Here is a 20,323-nt window from a genome sequence, read left to right as displayed (position 1 = left end):
AAAGTAAACCCAACAAAAAGTGAAAAAAAGTGAATCTAATTTAAAAAGTATCACAGACTTATGGCAATCTGCATGGAACATTATTGTTGCTCAATGTAGTGATGAGAAGGATCCCGACAAATTCAACAAACTGGCCGCCACAAACAATCTCCATGCCGGAATAGGTAGGCCCGAGGGACACCTGATATTGGGTCTTGAGCCTAGTTTATATGAGATTGGCGAGCTGTGGATGCATGCTGGGAACCCTAGGCAGCTTGCTGGGGAAACTTCATTGGATTTCGGGCATGCTGCGTCGCTGGTAGCGGCCCTCAGGTAGGTCCTGGGAGAGGCGATCGGGAGGGGGCTGAGCAGGACCAGCAATGGTCTTCAGCACTACAGTGGAGCCAGGAGGAGCACTCCCACACCTCCCGGCTCCACATTCAGGTTAGTATTTTTTTAAGCAAATGTATCTTTTTGTAGGCGGCCTTCAATAGTCCCTTTAAGGACCACTGGTTAGGCCGCATGTAGACCATGTTTTATTGACCACTGCATGTAGACCATGCTTTACAATGAATCTACAACAAGATAATTTTTTTTATATTCATTCATGGGTTGTGGGCGTCGCTGGCGATGCCAGCATTTATTGCCCATCCCTAATTGCCCTTGAGAACGTGGTGGTGAGCCGCTTTCTTGAACCGCTGCAGTCCGTGTGGTGAAGGTTCTCCCACAGTACTGTTAGGAAGGGAGTTCCAGGATTTTGACCAGTGACAATGAAGGAACGGCGATATATTTCCAAGTCGGAATGATTTGTGACTTGGAGGAGAACATGCAGGTGGTGTTGTTCCCATGTGCCCGCTGCTCTTGTCCTTCTAGATGGTAGAGGTTGCGGGTTTGGGAGGTGCTGTCGAAGAAGCCTTGGCGAGTTGCTGCAGTGCATCCTGTGGATGGTACACACTGCAGCTACAGTGCGCTGGTGGTGAAGAGAGTGAATGTTGAGCGGGTCATTAACTTTCATCAGATCGTTATGTGGCCATATGAGCCCAATTTTGGGAAGGAGGCCTCAAACAGGATATGCAAAGATCTAACATCTTTTTCAGGCACGGGCCCTGAAAGCCTCTTTTTCTGCCTTTACCGGCACACTTTTGGCGTGGAACATGTGCGCGCATGCCACCTGCCATATTGGATGCTTTGGTTCCCGTTTTACGCCTGTAAAACGGGAGCAGCGTCAATGAATTTCCAGGCCATAGAATCCAAGTGAATCCCTTTCCTACTTTGCATTCCAGATATGTAAGGACAATGAATACAATTTTGGTTCACATTTGTCATAATTAAGCATAACATTTCTCGCTAATGATGAGATATAAAGCACTTAATGCAAAGTTATCAATCACCAAGTAATTGTTTTTGCTCATATTAATCCAAACAATTTTATGACAAAAAATATTAATTTCAAGACTTTCCACATATGACGATATAGAGATAATGCGAGAATGTGCTCCAAAATCAACTCAGCAAATGTTAATTCACATTGATTGCTAATTCTTACTAATTCATTTATTGGGTCATGCGAGGAAGAATTATGTCACTTTTCTCCTGATCTATTTTGTGTTATGCTGATTAACATCTTTGTCTTTGGTAATCAACACAGAAGACACAGTGCCAAGCTTTAAATTGAGCCGTGCAATTATCACTGATGGTTAAATGCAGATTTGCACATTCAATCTCAAACTTCATTTTGTTGTTTTAATATCTGCTTTGTGGTGGTGTTGAAGAGTATTGCTCATACATCTTTGTAAAGCATCTGACTTCTATCCTACAGCGATTAATGATAAAACATTAACCTGTAACCTTCTGATTAAGCAAGAACGAAATTCATTGACTAATGCAAATAAGAAACATATGGAGGGACTAGGGTTAAAAACTACATAGAACAATAAATGTGATGAGAAAGCCATTTATATTTTAAATGTCTATGAAATCATTGATTGTAAGGTTGTAGAGTCCAAATTTTATTCATTTTTTCCCCATATAAAGCTGAAGCTACAATTCAGCAAATCAAAAGCTGTCAGTTTTCTTCCTAATGTAATTTGCTGAAGTTACATTAAGAAACCATTTGTTCCCTCTAATTTAGACACTTATCTGCATGATTGGATTCTTAACCCTCTAATGAAATTTAAACATTAAGATTTACAGTTCACACTGAAAGGCACTCAGTTCATCGGCCCTCTACTGAAACTTCTTCCAAACACTTAGCAAATTAGGAATGTAAACCAACTAATAATAGTCAACCCTGTATTGAACATAAACTTATATAAAACAAACTTTTAGCATGGTAATTGGTGTTTGTTATATGTAGGGTCCACTGTACATACTGAAGTACTATACATGATTTCTGTAATCAATTCTTCATCAAAGCTAATGATGATGACAAGAGGTTGGAAGATTATAAATGCTTCTTACCTGGGTGAAGAAGGCCATTTTCCCATTACCATTTTCTACTGTCTACCCAACAAATATACAAGAATTTGGTTTAATATCTCATCTGTTTGGCGGCACCGCTAACCAATATGGTAGTCCTTAATTACTGCACTAAAGTGTCAATCTAGTTAATGCACTGAAATCCTGGTATAGAGCTTGAACCTACAACCTTCTGACCCAGAGATGAGAGGGTCAAGCTAAGTCAAGCTGACACTTAAAAAAACAATAGCAACAAGATTTGAACCTGGAGTGTTCTGATAACTTTGTGGCTAAGTTGTCTAATTACTAGCCCACTTATTAAACCTCCGATTTGCTCATCAAATGCTGTTATATGTCACTTAATTCAGGCAACAGTGTATGGCTAACATTCACCAATTCAGAACTTTAGCAATTATAAACAGTGCAAAGGTTTTCCTGATCTGGATGCAGATGTCACTTTTCTTTAAAATACTGCTGTTTTATATTAGCTGTCAGAAAAATGCACTAAAATGTCTATTTTTTCAACTTAGTTAAAAATAGTCCATTTTTTCATTCTTGCAATGCAGCAAAAAAAGAATCATAGAAAGCAAAGAAATAGGGAAGTTGTTGTAGATGTAGTAGTCCTTAGTGTTCAAATTAAGTACTTCTCCACATAACAAGGAGATTCAGTGAAATCACCATAGAGCACACAGGGATTTTTTTCATGTGCATACCCCTGTAAGAGTACACCATGCCATCCTTTCATATTGCTTTCCATTCCCATACTGTTTATGGTGCTCCCATGCTGTCCTTTCCTTAATTTTATTCTCCTTGCAGAAGAAATAAGGAAGAGGTACCTCTCTCTTCTCATTTAATCGTAAGTACACATACATTTATTAAGAAATATAAAAACACATATATACATAGATATGCACAAATACAAACATGAAAGATCCTTTGAACCTATTGTATATTACTGTCATGATTTAGAAACATAGGAACAGAATTAGGCCATTCAACCCCGTCAAGCCAGCTCTGCCATCCAATTGGATCATGGCTGATCTGGACCTCAACTCTATTTACCTGCCGTAGCTCCATATCCCTTGCTACCCTTACTGTACAAAAATCTATCGATCTCAATCTTGAAAGTTCCATTTGTCCCAGCATCCACAGCCTTTTGGTCCTAAAATACACTGTTGGACTGCAGTATGGAATTCCCAATGGGGATTCTCTCAATGTATCATCCTACAGGGAAATCTGTAAACTTCCCCAAGAAACAGGATAGTGGTTCAGAAAGTTACTACAATGCCTAATTCTTTTCTCCCAGGCTCATTCCAAGGAGCAAAAGGCAATTTCAGCCGGGTCAGTCAGCTTGTTGTCCATTTTTCTATAAGACAAACCATTAATGCCCTATTTGTCAGGGCATCCCAGTTCATTACTGTGAAATGACAGCAAGATAATTGAGTGAGTAGGTCATTAATTTTCACCAGATCGCTGTGTGGCCACATGAACCCTACTGTCAACTCACACCATTATCTCAATTATAAGGAATTTCACTCCTTAATGTCCAATTAGTGTACAACATATAACCACAGGTTTCTGCATAATAATGTTCAGCATGCAGAGAGCTGCCATGATTCAGTCATCCTTTGGCAGCTCAGTGCCTCTGAGTCCTGAGACGGACCCATACCAGAAAGCTTATCTGGGCTTGGATTCTCCACAGTCTTGGCCTATTAACGTTTTTCTACCTGTGAAGGCATCTGAGCTGAGAACTCACTGTTGCTGCTGTCTTGAGGAAAGGCAGAATCCTCAGAGCCATTTCTTGCTTTCCCACTAGGCATGAGATCATGATATTGGTTACCACTGATCAGTGGGAAAACAGACCTCATAGAATTACTAATATCCCTCCAAGAGAGTATCCCAAATATATCACAGACCCTTTGCAACGGTGCCCTGGAGATCTCAGAATCTGGGAGATATTACTCCCTCTATTCCGTCATCCAAGGGCTGAATGCCACCAGTCAAAGCCTGCACATTGGAGGTGATGACTTGCCTCCAAGCCTGTGTTCTGTGGGAAGTAAGTAGACATTCCTGCAGCTGTCGCTCGCTCCTGGCTTTCTGCTGAGAAGCTCTCTCTGATGTGGCCACAAAAGAGGGCACTGGATGCTGCCACCAGCCCTGCCATCTGCTGCACATTTTGGAGAGGCTTTACAGAGCCTTTGTATGAATTTGATGCTCTGCTAGCATCCTTATTTTCATGGTAGGACCTTTGAGATCACCATCCAAATGCTCCTCAGCCAGGGGTAATATTTCCTAAGCCTCCACTCAGGAACATCTTTCTCCACTTTCGCCACCTCTGGCTTCTCAACAATGCTCAGCATTTTCTCTACAGGACACTCTAGGTCCTGGACTATCCATGATCAACTCCATGGCAGATCTACCAGGTTATCTCTTAAAATCTGATTTCAAGATACCCAAAAAGAAAACACATCTCCCACTTAATGATCCCCTAAAAAATTGACAATTCTGCAGACTTACTACATGAGTGAACAATAACTGTGACGCTAATTTGCAACCCAGCAACTCAAGACATCTGAAGTGAAGTGTGATAGAAGGGCAATTAAAAGTAAAGAAGTAACATTTCAGAATATTTGTCATTACAATATGTATTATTCTAAAAGAATCTTGCATATAATGAGGTTATATTTGAAACAAAAACTCCAAAACTTCATAGTACTTTAATAGAAAATATTGTGACATTACCTCATACTTCATTGACTGTAATCAACCTAAAACACTACAGCAACAGAATGATTTGTTAACTAGTGTGGTACAACTTTTGAGTTTAGGAATTGCCAGTGATTTACAATCACTCTTTGATGTTATGCGTTTAATTACCATCATCCATCAGGAAACAAATCACAGCTACAATGAATATTTAAAATGTCATGGTGTGGGTTACTTGATAAAGATTACATTTTGAAAAATCACTGATTTGTGGATGTTTAGTTTCTCGCACTGAATGGTCTATTAAAGCAGTCACAAGAACAAATACTTGAGAGAATGTTATTCTGTAAAGAAGCAATGTCTACCTATGAGCAGTGATTTAAAGTGGATACAATATTTAATTGTCTGCATGTATTTGAGAGAGAGAGAAAAACACTGAAATAATCATTGAAATAATATAGCAGATACTGTCTAGATAATTGAAAGGTTTGCATCTTGCAGTGTCTGTAGCATCACACCTCAAAGATACCATGCGCTAAATTTCCCTCTTCTAGTCCCTACATGATTGGGGCATGACTTTTGCCTGCCACCCTGATCCCGGTCCTATTTTCTGGGTTGGGGGTCATTAAGCATTCATGGCGGGCTTGTGGAGGGATTCCCATCAGCAAGTGGGAGCCGGCCAATGGCCCCAAGGGAAATGCCAGCGATGCTGCACTGGGACCACTGCTGCAGCACCAAAACAGGGGGAACCACATTAAAACTGGCAGAAGAGCCCCAAAGACTTCAACACTTCTCCTAATGAAGGCCCTGCCAAGACCAAGCCTTCGGCAGATAAGCGCTGGGGAGGCGAAATGGAGGGAGAGGAGGCCACTAAACGGCCCTCTGCTTCCATCAAGGGACTTCAGGTCCTTCCTGCTACTACCTCGGAGACTACTGCCAAGGTTCACCAGGCATTGCTGGGGAGCGGCGAGAACAAGTGCGGACAGGAGGGAAATGGGCCGGAAAACCAGGCCACATGTCCCCGCTGGCATTTGCATGCAGGGAAGGAGCGGTCAGTGACAGTCCTTATAGGGGTGAGAGGAGGGAAATTAAGATTGGCTGGTGAGGCAGCGCTAGTCCTCGTTACCCAATTTTGCCCCCTTTTCCACACCTATCGGGCAGGATAGTGGAGTGAATTCCAGCACAAAATTTGGTAGGAAGGCAGTGCCTGTGGGGCGAAAAGTCGTAATTTGCTAAAATAATAACTATCTGCAAATTAACTATACTGATTGGCTCAAATATCCCATTGACTAAACACAAACAAATCAACAAACACTTTCATTCACTAAACAGGTAGGATAAGCTACCAATCAAGAAAGTGCAAGCGCTACCCAATCAAATCACTCAGTGCGTTATAAATCCAGTCATTTGGAACCAGCAGATATCACAGAATGAACCAAATAATAAAACATAAATAATATTTTTCATAGTACTTTCAGCTGTCATTTGCCTTCTTCGCTCAGATCAGTCCATACAGCTAAAAATAACATTTATAATAACATAAAAACGTACACACTTCTAAATAAAGTCACTGAACTTACCCATAAAATTAATCATTTAACGTTAGTTGTGCCAGCAAGAAGTTTTCCACTGTACAGACTGTTCTCTGTCTGGGTCAGAGCACTGAGCTCTCCTTCGGTACCAGATCTGAAAATTTCACCTGGGTCTTGGGTTTAAGTGATTTCCGCTTCCTATTGACTAATTCTGTGTGTGTGAGAACATGGTGGTTGTAGTTGTCACTCTGCTCCAATGTCTAGAGTGGAGCACAACACACGTCGTATGACAACACCAAGGTGTGAACAATGGGAAAAAATAAAAAATAAAAAACTTCATTTATTTTTCTGCATTTTAATTAATGTAAGTAATTATTTAAATAAAGATTCTGAGCTAAAGATAGTATTTTGGATGTGTTGCTGAGAGGGACTGATGTTTGTGCTTTGGCCAGAAGGAGATGTTTTATAAGGTGTTGTAAGGCTGAGCTTGAATATTGTGGCTGGAGTGAGTCAGTCAGTCCCATGATCGGGTTCCTGTTAATTGCAAACTTTTCCATGGGAAATATGTCTGTAGTGCAGCACTACAGCAATGACAGACAAACGGGTAGATAGAAAGAAAGGAAGGAGAAAAGAAAGAACAAACTTGTATTTATATAGCACTTTTCACATCTTCAGGATGTACCAAAATACTTTGCAGTCAGTGAATTGTTATTGAAGTGTAGTTGCTGTTGTTTCATAGACAAATCCAGCAGCCACAGCAAGGTCCCACATACAGCAATGAGGTGAATGACCAGTCAATCTGTTTTGCTGATGTTGACAGCTTCAGAAAGAAGCACAAAATATCTTTTTATAATCATGTAAATAACTGAGAAAAATACATTTTGGGGATGAAGGAGAGAATAATAAGTAAAATAAATGCTGCATATCCATGATGCGAAGTAGGGCAAAACATATAATGAATAATGTTATAAATCACTGAGAATAAGAGGTTTTGGGAAAAAAATAACAAAGTTACCTGCATCTTAAAGATAAACAATATCACAAATATATCCGTAGGGCCTGTATGTTTCTGTATAAGCAACATGTGAGATATTTTTACCAGTGCCACAGTAAATTTGTTGTAATATAGCAAATACTGTGCTTTTATGCTACTGTAGAACAGCAGTAAGATCCAAAAACCATGAGCAACACAACAGGAAGTTTACTAGTCTTTAATAAATGTGATTGTTGATGTTCTAACAAAATGCAGGACATCACAATCCCATGCTCTTTCTGACAGACATATTTTGCATATTCTAAGATATTATTGTAGTGCTGCTTCTGGTTGATTCTACACAAGAATAAGGGACAGCTAAACACGTCTTTTGATTACTGCAGATTATTTACACAGGTTTGCAAGTTCCAAGTGTCAATTTTCATTAAAACCTTTTTAACCTGGAACAATGAAACTTTTGACGTGTCAGACACAATAAAAGAACATTGCTTCTTGCAGGAAATTTCCTAAATAATTGAACATGTTTCGCCAGAAAGCTATGCAGCAAATGTGAAGAATTTATCAAGTATAATCAGAGGTGTCATCAATTATTACAATGGTCAGATATAATAAAATCAATAAAAGGGATTTTTACATTTACTTTTTTGCCTTCAAAGTGATATCAGTACTGGCGAATGGAATACCTTTCCATTTAAAAGGGATCATTATATAATACATCATAGGTTACTTTAAAGCAAATAGATGTCTGTGCATTTCTCCAGACAGAAGGGAGAATTATTTCAGCCTTGCTCCAGTGCACCGTCAAACAAAAAAAAAGGCACTTGAAAATAACCTCCTGACTTAAGCATCCTCTTGCCATGCAGCAACTCAGTCTGAGAGAGCAGGCAGTTGGTGTGCTCCTGTCTGTACTGCTATAGAACCAACTGTTAGAAGGCACATGAGAGCAGATTAAGTCAATTCATCCGCTATGCTTTGAAGAAATGACTGGCCACCTCCTTTTCCTGAAGGAATGGCAGAGATTAAGAACTCACCGTCTAGGGAATCACAGACTTGCATGAGGACAGAATTGATTACAGCTTCAGGCAATAAGCAGATGCTTTAATCACGTTCTGCCAATTGGAGGATAAAACCTACTGCCGATAGTAATATAGTCAGAGTTGGATAGACCATGCACCCATGGGACAAGCAAGCAGGCAGGCTGGGAAACAATTGGGGCAGGTGGGCAAGCAAGCAACAGACTGAGAGCCATCGGGAAGGGTAGGTGGGCTGAAGAGCTTTTGGGGAGGGGAATATGCAGGCAGAGAGTCACCGCCCCAACCCAACTTCCTGACTGGAAGCACAGACTCTGCTGTGTTTGGCTTTTCTACTGTATTTGTCAACTGCAATTGGTTTTAGAGTTGCCAAATACAGTGGCAGAGCCAAAGACTGGAAATGGTAACTTCGGACTTCGAGGTGGATCTTGTGAGCAAGGAAAAGCCCAACAGCCTGGGAATGGGCAAGGGGCAGGTCGGGGAGCAGCAGGGCAGGAATCCAGGCTTGCAAGGATGAACAATTTATATGTATTTTTTAAAAAGCTCACTTTCTGTGGCTTTGCCAGCAAGTGGACACACCAAGACTGCAAAGACAGCAGCTTCAGCGTCAAAATCAAGTTCCAGGCTCCTGATGTTGGAGGAAAAACCTAATAAACACATTTCCAAAGGAATTGAATAATTTTATGGGTAAGTTGATTTATTTAATGCAAATTATTTGTTCTTACATGCTCACTATGTTATAATTTGTATTTGTTACTTGTGTGTAGTCAGCAGGGTGAAAGAAGAAAATAGAAAAAAAAGTCAAAAAATATTTTGAGCAATTTGATTGGTTCACCTTTCTGGTGGGTGTTGCTGAGTAGTCATTCAAATTGTTTTCATATATTTTATTAGTTTTTCACAGGAAGTTCATCTACTCATTTTTCCCATGCTTGACTGAAATGTTGTTCAGTTGTGTTTTGATGCTGTTTTATGAATAAGAAATTTGAGCCAATCGGATGCAGCTGTGATACATATTTTGTATTTGAATATGACACTCGAGTATGACATGTCCGAGGTATGAGGCCTGAAGTGTGACGCAGGAAGTGTGATGCCAGGCAGGATCACTGACCACCTAAATCGATGTGGAGATGCCGGTGATGGACTGGGGTGGACAAATGTAAGGAGTCTTCCAACACCAGGTTATAGTCCAACAGCTTTATTTGGAATCACAAGCTTTCGGAGGCTTTCCTCCTTCGTCAGGTGACAAAGGAGGAAAGCTCCGAAAGCTTGTGATTCCAAATAAAGCTGTTGGACTATAACCTGGTGTCGTAAGACTCCTTACATTTGTCCACCTAAATCGAGGCCTGCCCGACAATCGTAACGGGTGGGCCTCTGGCGATAAGTTGGCGATTTTTTTTTGTTGCAATTTTCATCCCGCTACCGTTCATGCTGAAAGCAGAGCGATAGGGAGATGAAAATTGGCCCCACCCATTTTGTGCGCTCAATTTTTCAGGACCAATTCCTTTTCTATAGTTTTCATCTGAAACATTGAGGCTCAAAAAAGCATCTAAAATTCCCTCCCCTTATTTTCCCTTACCCACTGCAGCTAGATAGATAAATATTGCAATAATTAGAATGTTTTTGATTTGAAAGTAGAAACAAGACATAGCTGCCAGCAGTTAGCCTTTGTCTTTGTGCAATATTTCCCTGAAAAGCTTTTTTGTTTCCAGTTTGCTTTTTATTTTGAAAAAATACTCAGAATTTTACAGCTTCAGGAAAGATGCTGGAAAAAAAGGATGCATTTTCTTTGAGCAATCATTGTTTCAAATTCTAAATATCTGTTTATAAAGAACATTTGTTTTTCAGTTTTAGTAAAATAAAGTACAGGTGGTGGTAAAGACCCCTTCTTTCTCTCTCTCAAGCTGGCTGGCTCTCTCTAACTTGTGCTCTCTTTTAACTAAAAAGTAAACAGTTGATAACAAATTTGAAACTTTACCAGAAACATTCATTCTGGAACTTATTTTCAAGTCATCTGGAAAACTCAGAAACCCTTCCACTTGCACTGGGAGAATCCTACAGATACACTGCTGGAAAATCATGCACACCTGGACTGTGGAGTAATAGCTCAGGTTAAAATATCAAGACTAGGCTCAAGGTTGCATCAATTATGCCTGGTCTAGGCAACTTCTCACACCTCGTATCAAAGAATTTTTGCCTCACTAAGCAAATTTATTTAATGAAGCCACATATCCCTCTCAACAGGCAGGAACCAAGTTTTTAATGAATTATATACCTTCCAAGCGGGAAGAGTGTGAACTGCATGCTTTTGACACCTGGATTGGTGTTGAATCCTCTAACACTTGATGTGCATTACAAATAGCTTGTTGGTGAGTGACCATTAAATAAATTAATATTTCACAAGTCTGAGGTGTCAACTCTAACACTCTGTATGTGATGAAGGACTGTTATAGACAAAGGCAAGCACTTCAATGTCAAATCGAGATAGCATGTATGTATTTGTTCAACGCAGGCCCTCACGTCAAGACAAAGGAAAAAATGAAATCTTAGATAAAAAAAGGAAAGAGCAAACCTTACTTCCATTGTAAACATCCCAGTGTCTAGGCAAGCTGCTGTTCAAATAAAAAGATACATGCTCAGAAATTGTGCAATAATTTTTGCGCTATTTTGGGGTAATTCCAGGTTGGGGGGAGGTTGGAAATTGGTTTGGAACCTAAATCCAATGGGTTTGCACCCCGTTAAGGCTACCCAGCAAATTGCACTTGGGGAGTGGGGCGACAGGCGCCACTTTTGTCTGTGCCCCATGCATCATGGCAGGTCTTTCAGGGTGCTTGTGAGCTTCTCCGGGAATATTGCCAGAGCTCCTGACAGATCTAGCAGGACCTATGTCTGTTAAGAACAGGTGTAGGTTTGTTCGACTGTGAGCCTACATGTGGACCTAGAGTTCAAAGGCAAATGGCAATAAATCCCAGAGGATCTGAAGGAATACTCTCCACTTGCCTGGACGCGTGCAGCTGCAACAACACTCAAGAAGTGCAACACCATCCAGGAAAAAGCAGTCAACTTGATCGGCACCTCATTCGCTAGCCTACACATCCATCATCTCCACCACCAGCTTACTGTAGTTGCAGTGTGTACTATCTACAGGATGCACTGCAGCAACTCGCCAAGGCTTCTTTTGCAGCACCTCCCAAACCCGTGACCTCCACCACTCAGAAGAACAAGGTTAGCAGGTGCGTGGGAATACCATCACCTCCAAGCCAAACACCATACATCATTGTTCCTTCACTGTCGCTGTGTCAAAATCCTGGAACTTCCTGTCTAACAGCAATGTGGGTCACCTTGACCACGCAGACTGCAGCAGTTCAAGAAGAAGGCTCACAAGGGCAAGTAGGGATGGGCAATAAATGCCACCCTTGCTAGTGATAACCACATCCCAACAATGAATAAAAAAACCTGTGAATGGGTTTGGTAGAACTGTGTGGTGGAATGTGGGGTTTGGTTGACTGATGGATTCCTGGAGTCTGTCAATAGTGGGAGGGGCAAGGGCAAGGGGCAGGAGGCCAGCCACCATTCCTTTGGTCTCTGCTGGTGGCCTCCTGCCCCTTTCGAGCGGTAGCTGACCAATGTTCCCATTGGCGGAAGGGTCAAGAACCAGAGGACATAGATTTAAGGTGATTGGCAAAAGAAACAAAGGTGATGAGGAAAAGCTTTTTTACACAGCGAGTGGTTAGGATCTGGAACGCACTGCCCGAGGGGGTGGTGGAGGCAGATTCAATCATGGCCTTCAAAAGGGAACTGGATAAGTACTTGAAAGGAAAGAATTTGCAGGGCTACGGAAATAGGGCGGGGGAGTGGGACTAGCTGGATTGCTCTTGCATAGAACCGGCGCAGACTCGATGGGCTGAATGACCTCCTTCCGTGCTGTAACCTTTCTATGATTCTATGATTCTAAGGCATGCGGTTGAGGTCCAGGAATTAAAATCGCTCAGGCCTCATGCTGCCGAGGTTAGGGGGGGTGCGAAGCTCACCTTGCCGCCCCCCCCCCCCCCCGCCACCTGCCCAATTCCCACACCGGATTAAAATCGGATGCTTCTGATTTCTTTAAATAAATAAATATCACAGTTGCATAAATAAGTATACATAATCTATTCTCTGCCTCACTGGAACAGTAAATGAACACATGGCCATTTTAATAAAATTTATTTTTATTATTAACTGCAAAATTCAGTTAGCAATTTTTGCATGACTTGAAAAGTGGATGGGAGTGATAGGGCTTGCAACCAATAACATCTATGAATGGTTAGTCTAGCTGTCAACCATGAAAACTTCCAGAAAATATAAAAAATATATTATTTGCCTGAGATAAGAATCCCAAAGTTTTTTGGGGGATAAAACCTAAGAATAACAAAATAGGTTATGTTGTTATCAGGTTAATATACAAAAAAAAACCTAACACAGCTTTGGTTGTTTTCCAATCAACACCAAGTAATTATTTTTTTCACTCACCCACAGAAGCTGCATAAACAAATCAATTTGATTTGCTTTCAAATTATAACTGTAAAGAATAGGACAGTTCCCCTCTGCATGTCTCTCTTTCTAAGCTTGACATGCTTTCTGAGATAAAAAAATAAAGTTAATGGAGTCTAGATTTCAAGTATAAAACATTATTCTGTGCTCCTCTGAATTTCCCCTGCTGTCAGCCAACGGACGAGAAATGGACTGGCAGCATTTAAATGAGGCCCAGGAATTAAAATATTCTGGGTCTGAAACTTAGGTCAGTGAGCACCTATACACACACACACACACACACACGCACTCACTCCCGTTCACCAGATTTTCCTTTCTGTGCTTCACCAAGGCGATGCTTAACACTCAGGTGGTAAAGACAAAAATATACCCCAATGTATTACAGGTATTCTTCTGCTAATGTGTAGCTGTTTATCCCTCTAATGCTATAAAGCCTAAATTATGTTAAGGAAACATTGCATGAGTCCGTTCAGGGGTTAATTTCTAGAGATCAGGAACCTGGCTTTGTTTATGGGAGGGTCAATTAAAAATCTGAACACTTTATGGGTCTGGTATTTTGTGTTATTGGAGATGTTTTCTGTATATTTCAAATGACTGCTTGTGTTGCATTATATATTTTTTCAAAAGTGTGACATAGACATTTGAATTAGAGAGTGTGTTATGCCTGAAGTGTGACAGGTTATGTGCACGTATGTAGATGTTTTATAATATGATAGATATAAGTAGATAAGACGTACATAACAAGATACACGGGACTGGTTTCAAGACAGTAATCTCACTTTAGAGTTCAGATGATGGTAATAAACCGCTCACTGTTTATAACATCATCTGGACCACCCAATGAGATTACTACCTTGCAACACTTATACGTCCATTATTCTCCATGCAATTTCTTTAAAGAAATTAAATCCTTTTGTAATGTTTCAGTAGCTAGAAAATAGTGTTAAAATATACATAAAATTGCAAAGTGTAAAATGATTTGAACTGTTATTGAACTTCTCCATGTTGTACAATTCATGATACACAAGTAAAATCTGCTAGAAATTGGATTATATAAAAATGCTGTTAAAATTGATTCAGAGCTGACACCCAAGAGGTTACATATTTTTAAACAATATCTTGACTGAAAACTACATATTTCAGGAAAAAATATAGTTTGCTTGAAAAATCACACAATAAATATGAGCCACCAGATACCACTAACAAAAGTTTGGCATTATGTCATATTTAAAAAGGTTTAAATATGCTTTAGAAGACAATAAGTTGATCACTGAAATAATTTTCTTTTGTTGGCTACTGAAAGCAGTCCAATATTATCTATTTGCTATGTGCTTGTTTATAAATGAATTACCAAAGGTAGTTAGAAAAATAGAAGGAGGATTGAAAGTTCCTTTCCAGTACATTTTACTCCAATTCCCCTGCATGCTATCCTTCGTGAGATATTGGAATGCTGTGACCACAAGGTTAGGCAGGATTCTCCATTAGTGATGACCTGCCAAACAAAATAGGGTCATGATCCTCAGCAGAAATCCGGCACTTAACTAATCCTGGTTCCTACTAGGATGAAATATCTGAAAAGAATTTGCTAAAGGCTGAGATTTAATGTTTTTTTTACTTATAGGAAAAGGACAACTGTCAATCTTGTGTATAAATAATTCTACGATGCAAAATGGGAAACAAAATGAGTAAATGAGCGTTTTAGGTAATGGGGGAGGGGAGATTTCCTCTATGTATTATATGTAACAAAATCGTTAACCAGTTCTTTATAAACGGGCTTACAGTTTTGTTACATGGAGCATGGAAGAAATTTTCCTACATTGATGAAGTAGGTTTATACTTGCACAAGATGTTGCATTGTATATTTTGAAGCATCAAATATTTGTAATTTAAGGTACTAATGCTCTTTTCGAACACACATTAAACCAATAACTGGCACAAGCCATGTGATCAACATATAGTAGTTCCTATTTATTTAAATAAATACATTTAATTTCATATGTTGTACTGCTGAGTAACGATATTGCCGAAAAACTACCTGGGCAAAATGGCCCAGCGTAAAGCATGATATGTGAAAATATATCTCTTGTCTATGCCCCTGAAGGACGGCATTTGTTTTGCTTCTAACACAGTCTACTCCACTTTTATCTTTCAGCTGTTGCAATTATATCCCTATTTCAATATAATATCACCACTGATTCATTGTTATATCGGAACTGTGATTAGTTAGTTATTAAAACAGGACGGTAAATTCAGCGATTCAGGGCTCCCATCATTTGATGGGGGTGCAGGTCGGAGATAGGTCACAACACTGTACCATTGATTCACAGACCAATGCTCCCTTTGAACCTGACTCCTCATTGGGAATGAATGATACTGAATGTACCCTAAGGAGTCCTTCTAGGTTGCTGCTTTTTAAAATGGATTTCATCATAGTTTTAGGGAAAAAAGTAAAATTGGCCAACATTACTTTCCATAGAATCTGATTTTATAACAATAAGGGCAATTCTTATTTAAGTGTTCAGTACAATTTTGCATTCAATGCCTGCAGTATGCTTACAGTAAACAAATTAATGGCACATACTCTTCATTTGTAGGTCAACTGTTGGTCAAAAAGTCAGTTAAACACTATTATTCATCAATTACTTTACAGAATAAATTCCAAATTTTAATTTTTGGGGGAACTGAAATACAGGATTAGAAAACTGTCCTTTAAATTTAGGACATTTATTTCAAATCCAGGCCAAAAAGTACAATAATTGTCCCTGCTCTCTGAAGATGTTGATGACCCTAAGTGAAATTAGATTGGGCAGTCACAACTTAGTTCTCAGTAGGCACATGTCCACACCACAAAATAGCCAATAACCTGGCACTAATTGGAAAATTTTATTGTTACAGGCCATAGGGTAAGTTGGTGCAGGAAGTAGTGGAAATATCACATTGATGCAGTAGGGGATGGAGGCACAATGTAAGCAAAGTGTAGGGAGAGCGTGACACTTCTTTTATCTTATGCTTTAGCTCATCCGGGGTAGTTAATGTTCCTGGTTAAAGAAAAAGTATTCAGTTCCAAACCTTGCTATTCAAAACATTATGGAATACAAAGTTCATAGGTAAAGGGCAGAAAAACATCTAAATTCTTTGTTATCTGAAGTGTGCTATAACAGTATCATTACTACAAATCTGGAAAACATCATTTACCACTAGTTTCATACAGCAGCATACTTTACATGCGCTCTGCATGAAAGTACGCCAAATAAATATATAGCAACAACAACTTGCATTTATATAGCGTCTTTAACGTAGTAAAACATCCCAAGGCGCTTCACAGGAGAGTTATGAAACATAATTTGACACCAAACCACATAAAGAGATATTAGAACAGGTAACGGAGGTAGATTTTAAGGAGCATCTTAGAGGAGAAGAGAGAGGTAGAGAAGTGGAGTGGGTTAGGGAGGGAATTCTAGAACTAAGAGTTTAGGCAGCCGAAGGCACGGCAGCCAATGGTGGATCGATGGAAATCGGGGATGCGCAAGAGGCCAGAATTGGAGGACCGCAGAGATCTCAGAGGGTTGTAGGGCAGGAGGAGGTTACAGAGATAGGGAGGGGTGAGGCCATGGAGGGATTTGAACATAGAATGAGAATTTTAAATTCGAGGCGTTGCCGGACCAGGAGGCAACGTAGGTCAGCGAGCACAGGGAGCACAGGGATGACGGGTAAACAGAACTTGGTGCAAGTTAGGTTACAGGCAGCAGAGTCACAAATGGAATACATATCTGAAAGAATATTAACCTCCAGAATTATGCTATATCTGTTATTGAATAATCTTCTCCCCCAAAGTCAAGTAACATTATAATTCATTAAGGAAAAGCATTAAAAGAACAGAAATGTAAATGTTTTATTTTTCTTCTAATATGAAAAAGTTTAAGTAGTTTATTTTAAAAATATAGAGAATTTATTAAAATTCTTAACCCTTAGAGTACTGAAGATGAGTTATCTGTTGGAAATAGTTGTGCTGCTGGAGTCACTGAGGAGTGCTTTCAGTTTGACCAGCAAAAATAAAATACATTTCAAAGTTGGCTGGGTGGAATCCATAATGTAACCAAGTCAATTGTTCAGGTCCTGAGCCTTGGCTGGCTGAAAAACTGGCCTTTGGAGGTGGCTCAGTGATGACTGATCAATCTGGGGCCAATTTGAACAATGTTGGGTCCCACCTCCTGAACAGATAGTAAGTACTGGAAAAAGAGATAAGCAAAGTAGTTGATGTAACAAAATAAAAAAGTACAAATAATTAGGTGGGGGTTATTTGCTAGAAATAAAGTACAAGTAAAAATAAAGCTAAAATATTAAAAATAAGAGAGAGAAAGGAAAAGAAAAATAACAAAAGGGAAGACAGGACAAGCAATAAGTTTTTTAAACATTTTCTTTTCATTTGGGTTTTTGAATGTTTGATTTTGTACTATAGCTTTAATATTCATATGAATAAACCTACTCTTAACAACTGAATTGTTTTATTACTGTGACATAGGGATTTGTTTCAGTATGAGCTCACAGTGCGTGAGTTGAAATTTTAAAAAAATCTTCAGCCCAAAGAGCTGGAACTGCTGGCAAGGTTAAAACTCATTACAATTGAACTTGTGAAAAAGAAAAGAATCAAGTCACAAAAAAAACCTCTTAGTGCCAGTTATTCATTGGTCCAAAGTCAACCACAACAAAAATAGCAGCACTGTGTAAATTACACAAAATGTGTCACATACACTGGCAATTTTATATGGATTTTAGCATTAGTGGCTAAAGATCCTCCAAATACAAAGATAAATTTTGACATCACAAATAAACCTGACTGCGAGACAACATTATTCTAGAAATGAACCTGTAACAGAGCACAGTTTTTTCTCCTCATAGAAAGTTAAATATGCTGCTCATTTTTGTGAAGCTATCTTTTAATTAAAAAATTTCAGAATAAAACTACAATACTAAACCTAGGAATTCCCCAGAGTACTCGGCCCCATGCACTAATAAATAGCTCAGCCTTGCAGCCTCGGGCTTTATTTAGCGCATGTGAGCCATTTAATGCCTCATAAATACAGGGATTCATACATTTAGTGTTTAGCTATCTTCTCTAACCATATTTATAAACATCTTTGGAATTGTAAAAAGGTTGAAATGTGTTACATGGAAACTGGATAAATATGAGAGCTTATATAGAATAAACAAGTCATCTGAAAAGAAACAAACCCTTTAGCAATGATTTTTAGTTAAAACATCACCTCTGTGATTCAAGCATAAAACATAGGCCATGTAGTGCAATAATTGAATTACCTGTACTTTTTCATTATCTTTTGCTGATAATGAAATTTCTTCAACATACTGTACATTGGTGTTTTGTGGTCTGTTTTAATCTGATTATCTTTGAACAACTGTCACTAAACTATCATAAGGTTTAAAAGACAATTGTTATTTGTTATATTGGTCTACTACAGTTACTGTACACATGAATGCTAAAACATGAGGCACCGGAGGCGCTTTTAAATTTTGTCGGCATTTTAATTTCAACTGGAAAGCTTTTTTTTAAATAAAGAACTTACAATTAATAATATGATACTCTCTTTCTCATCATTTCAGTTAAGCATAATAAAAACTCTAGTCCCACGAAAACCTTCAGAAACCTTCTATCCTAATTGCACATGGGAATTTTTTTGTAGTTTTCACAAATGTTTTACTATCTTATTAAAATAATTAAAACAGAATATAAAATACCATCTACAGAGACCTTACACTGTAACAACTAAATTACCATTTTTAGTACCAAGTAAATCTCCTCAAATCAAAATTTACCAATAAACATCAATTTAACAGGTTTCAAATTGAGCATTGAAGACTGTACGCTTTAATGTGTTGATGTGTCAAAAAAATACAAATTTACATATCTGTTTGATATGGAAACTAAAACAAATGTAAACCCAAGAAGGCAGTTGAGTCTGAAAAGATGTCACGTACTGCAGATGCAATACTTGCAATCTGCTGCAAGTGTGGGGAACCTTAAATAATTAGCTTCTGGGTAATTATAAACCGATGGAACTTTTCAGAAATATTTTCAAAGGTGTCTGTAATTCCTTCTGCCTTGTTTGCCTTCTCTAGTATGACCTTCAATTATTTCAACAGAATAAACTTATGTAAGGGGTTTAAATAAAATGTTTTCTATACACCCTTAAATGGTGCTGCTGTTTTCTACAAGTCAACATAATTTTCCAAATATACAGATTTAAAAGAACACATCGAAGACATATCTCAACAAATACTATTGACAGAATTCAAAGAAGTAACAGAACTCAAAGAAAGAAATAACATTTAAAACAAAACTTCACATTCGTCGGAACCCAGCAGTATACAGGACTAGGTTTTCCACTTCAAGCGCAGTACCCCACTGAGTCACATGCAACAAATGAACTAGCCCACCTTTAAATGACAAACAATGAATAAAATCATGACGAGGACTACTGCATTATTTTTTGATATGTAAAATGCACAATATCCATGATAATGCGAGTTTCCACACTCTGTGATAATTGTAGAACGTGCTAAGTATGATCAATCAAAAATAAATATGGTTGAGGAGTCCTTTAAGTAGATAAAAAGAGTATTTGTTTACTTGGGAAATATTTGAATTAATAGATTTTCAGAGCTTTGAATTTTATACGTCTGGATATTTTTCAATTAATCACATGGTCAAATCATTATATTGTGATTGACATAAGCAACACAGAATGTCCCCATTTTCAAAATAAAATTAACCCATTTTTTAAAACTGTTCATATGACACTAGAATTATATATTATTACAAGGAAGTCAAAATTGAATTTTTTTTTGTAAAGATCAAAACATTTTTAAAGTGTTTTTTAAAAAATTGTAGCAGCCACTTAAATGTTATTTTTTTCTATCAGTTTGGAAAACTTAATCGTAACCTGTTTTATAGCCATTGCCTTAATAACAGGAGCAGAGCTTAGGAGTCCAGAAAGTTACTTAGTAGAGATAAAGAAAATGTATTTTCTCTGCAACTTTAGTAGCTTTATGAGATTTATACAAAAAAATTGCCAATATTT

General features: G+C 38.6%; 1 protein-coding gene across 21 annotated transcripts in view; it reads right to left on the bottom strand.

Annotated features, from left to right (window-relative positions):
* eya4 (EYA transcriptional coactivator and phosphatase 4) overlaps positions 1-20,323 on the bottom strand; it is a 356,347-nt gene that overhangs the window by 161,268 nt on the left and 174,756 nt on the right. The gene's annotated exons all lie outside the window — the stretch shown is intronic.

This window comes from Heptranchias perlo, chromosome 5 (genome assembly GCF_035084215.1).
Source record: "Heptranchias perlo isolate sHepPer1 chromosome 5, sHepPer1.hap1, whole genome shotgun sequence".
Taxonomy (NCBI): domain Eukaryota; kingdom Metazoa; phylum Chordata; class Chondrichthyes; order Hexanchiformes; family Hexanchidae; genus Heptranchias; species Heptranchias perlo.
This window is presented reverse-complemented; position numbering and strand designations above follow the sequence as displayed.